Below are 4,408 nucleotides of genomic sequence, written 5' to 3' on the forward strand. Positions count from 1 at the left end.
GTCAAAAACAGGAGTGGGTGCCTATGTGGTTAATAACCAAGTCACATCTAAACAATACCATGAAACCTCACCTCAAATTGTGAAATATTTAGTGGTGTCAGAGGTTCTGGAAATTTTTCCAGGTCCCTTAAATATTGTTTCAGATTCCTTTTATGTAGTAAATGCAGTTAAAGTTTTAAAAGTGGCTGGACCAATTAGGACATCCGGTAGACTTGTAGAAGTTTTTCAAAAGATTCAGTTTACCTTGGTTAATAGAAGTTTCCCTATTTTTATTACACATATTAGGGCTCACTCAGGCCTACTGGGACCCATGTTCCATGGAAATGACCTGGCAGATCGAGCCACAAAGTTGATTATGATTGCCTTTTCGTCAAAATTGGACTTGGCTAAAGATTTTCATAAAAGATTTCATGTGACAGCTGAGACGTTACGTTGTCGATTTGACATAACTAGAAAAGAGGCTAGAGATATAGTGACTCAATGTCAGAATTGCTGTCAATTCTTACCTGTGCCTCATGTTGGAATTAACCCTCGAGGTATCCGGCCACTACAGATTTGGCAAATGGATGTTACTCACATCCCATCCTTTGGCAAATTACAATATCTACATGTTTCCACTGATACTTGTTCTGGAATTATATTTGCTTCTCCATTAGCCGGATAAAAAGCGGCCCATGTTATTCAACATTGTCTCGAGGCATGGAGTGCCTAGGGAAAGCCTAAAATCCTTAAAACTGATAATGGACCAGCTTACACTTCTCAAAAGTTTGGACAATTCTGTCGCCAAATGGGGGTGACCCATCTGACGGGTCTCCCTTATAACCCTCAAGGACAAGGCATTATAGAACGGGCTCATCGCACTCTCAAGTCTTATTTAATAAGACAAAAAGGGGGAGACGAGGAGGCTCTACCCTCAGTGCCACGAGTAACCATCTCTATAGCACTCTTTACTCTTAATTTTTTAAATCTGGACAGTCAGGGCCATACGGCGGCTGACGGTCACTGTTTAGAGCCTGACGGGCCAACGGAGATGGTCAAATGGAAAGATGTCTCGACTGGTCAATGGAAAGGCCCGGATCCTATTTTAATAAGATCCAGGGGAGCTGTTTGTATTTTTCAACAAGAAGACAACCCATTTTGGCTGCCAGAGCGACTGACATGGCGACTCGTGGTACCTGAAGATGACCCCCTGAAGGATTCATCTACAGACGTTCTCAATTCTCATTTGGACTCTCCTAAATTGGGTTCCTAGTATAGAGAGTGAACAAAGATGGGCAATATTGTCTGCCTTTCCAAAGTCCATGCCTGTTAGGCATGACGCGATGGTTTTCCCAAAAGTTTTTACAACAAATAAGACTCTAGATTTGCCATATCTCCCATATGACCCTGTGTGGGCACCTTTAGGAGAGAATAGTTCCCTGATAGAGAAAGGCTCTCTCTGCTTCCAATTTGAGAAAGATGGAGGCTGTGTCAAGTTAGTAAGCCAGGCCTTGAGAATGTTTGATGACTGACAAGGAGGCTGGTTACACAGTACCCAGAATACCAGTAACTCTGATATAACCATTACAAGCAAAACCTTTTGGCAAGAGGCAATTTGGATCAATGGTACCTTTATATTGCCTGGAGCCACTTATAAGGAACATCCTCCTCAACCTAGGATAGCTCCTCATTGTAGCTTAAATGATAAAGAAAACATTCCTCCTTGGTCTGATTGTCAGTCCCCTCTTACTAGCTGGGCAAACCAGGATAAGACCTTTTCCTTCTCCCCTAATATGAGGTCTGACCCGGGGGGCGGGGGGAGAAACAGATATGAAACAGGGGATGTTCATACAAGATTTCGAGACACATCCTTTCCATAAATGGCTACTGTGTGGAATTAATAGTAGTTGTACAGATCTCAGTCCGGTGGTTTTTATTCAGGGTGGAACCACAGGAAAGGCCCTCTTTAATGGCATTTCCAAATTTTATCAGTATCATAAGATATTAACTCAGGGACCTGATGGAACCTCAAGTGTACACGTTAATTCTACTACAGAAATTACTGGGGTTAGTAAAACTCAAAAGCAAATTGACTTCTCACTTACCCCGGTATGTGTCTATCCCCCCTTCTTGTTTATTCTTTCAAATTCCTCATTTGAAAATTGCACTAATGATTCATGCATAATGTCTCAGTGTTGGGCTGCCAAACAAGCAAGGCGTGCCATGATTGCTAGAGTGCCACAGTGCAGTTTTAAATCAACTATCCGCAACAGTGGCAGATGCAGTTGACCTTCATACTTCTGCTGGTGCCCAGTTAAAAGGCGGGTTGATGGTGGTCAATCAGCGCATTGATTTAGTAGAAGAAAGATCGGATATTCTCTTCTTATTGGCCCAATTGGGGTGCGAAAGAAGGTTAGGCGCCCCGTGTATTACCAGTGTACAATATGATAATTGCACACGAGCAGCTAACTTGTCCAGAAAATTATCTCTATACCTTGCAGGAAAGTGGTCGGAAAGATGTGATGTGACTCTTGAATCATTGCGAGCGGCAGTAATAGCCATCAACTCGACAGGAGTGGACCTGTCATTGACTGAAAGACTCTCCTCCTGGATGTCTTCAGCCTTTTCTTTCTTTAAAGAGTGGGTGGGGGTGGGTCTGTTTGGTGCAGCCCTATGTTGTGCATTAGTGCTTATGCTATGGTTGGTCTGCAAACTCAGAGCCCAACAAAAACGTTACAAGGTTGTTATTGCCCAAGCACTTGCAGCCTTGGAACAAGGATCATCCCCTGAAATTTGGCTATCTATGCTAAGAAAGTAATTGATGATTGAGATCCTCAGTCGATGCACCCCAAGGGTTCAACCCATTGCACTGGGTCGATGAGAGGTCTAAGTCTAGCCAGCCCTTGCCTGAATAGCTGTGGTACCTGAATAGTAGGTTGACAGCCCTTGCACTCCTGGGAACTATATTCCATTGCATAGGGACAGGTGTTAATTCCTCTTTACTTCCCCTTAGCCCTTGCACCCAGAGGACTTGTTTCCATTGCACCTGGTAGGATAAGGGAGAATCTTCGGGCTGTAAGATCTTGATCGCTTATTCCCCCAAGATGGAGTTTGCTTGATCGAGCTTGAGTTCGAATCTTGATTGGTGCCGCGCTAGATAGGCCAAAGGCAGTTCCATCTTTATAAAACAAAAAGGGGGAGATGTAGAGAGCCTTGGTGAGCAGTGACAACGTTCACCATTACAAGATGGCGCTGGCATCCGGTGCTCCCGCAATTAATAAGTGGACTGCGCATTGTGCAAGTGGTGAAAGCATGCCAAATCACTGCCCAGCCCGGGGCGTAATACGAGGTTATGAGCAAGCAGCCAATTAGAAGTGAACACACTGCTCTAGGGTGCATATAAGCAGCGCCTGTTCAGGGCTCAGGGTCTTCCTCTTTTCATCGCAATAAAGCTTGCTGCAGAAGGATCCTGGTGTGTCCACGTGCATTCTTGCTGGTGAGATGATTGCGCGGGTCACAGAGGATAACATTTGAAATGTAAATAAGTAGAATATCCAATAAAAATACAAAAACAAACAAACAAAACACTTCCATAATATTACAGGTTTCCCTTTGAAATAGCTACATTTCAGCAGTGATTTCTTTTCAGTTTTAGTATTATTTGGAGTTTACTGATTCTTTTAAAAATAATTTATGGCTTACCCCCCAAAAAACACATCAACTTTTATATTTATATCAGTGTGTACGCACGCGCGCATGCGCATGCATGTGTATGTATGCAATTAAGGCTTGTTTGCCATGAAGTGTCTGTGTATTTCAGAATACAGTTTTCAGGGATCAGTTTTTTTTTTTTTTTTTTTTTTTTTTTTTTTTTTTTTTTGCTATAGGTTCCCAGAAGAAAGCTATGAGACTTTCATGGCAAGCATTTTTATCCACTGGGGCATCCACTTGGTCTTCAAATATCCCTTATTTCCAGCTTGCAGAAGATTAGTTTCTTGTTTTCCTCTTGAAAGTCCTCCTTTTCTTCTTACTCTTGTTTGATAACCTCTTCATTTTACTCTCTCTTCAAGATTTTCACTTTAAATATAATTCTAGATTGGACCAGCTTGACTTTTCTCAGAACCATAATCTCATTATCTTTTGACTTGCACTGTTGCCATACATAATGCATACATGGGTGTGTGTCAGAAGCCACAATGGCTTCTTGGCCATTTTGCTGAGTTCAGCTATAGTTTGCATTCCACTTCTTTAAGATGATATTTTTTATAAAATCTTCACTTTAGGAATTTTAATTTTTCCTTTATGGATATCTGTTTTATTATGTTATAGATAGATATTATTTACTATTTATTTCTGGGTTCCTAACATACTTAATTATCATTCTTTATTTATTGTCCCTAAACAATTAACTGCCAATAACTTGAACACT

The sequence above is a fragment of the Arvicanthis niloticus genome, chromosome 17 (assembly GCF_011762505.2).
Source record: "Arvicanthis niloticus isolate mArvNil1 chromosome 17, mArvNil1.pat.X, whole genome shotgun sequence".
Taxonomy (NCBI): Eukaryota; Metazoa; Chordata; class Mammalia; order Rodentia; family Muridae; genus Arvicanthis; species Arvicanthis niloticus.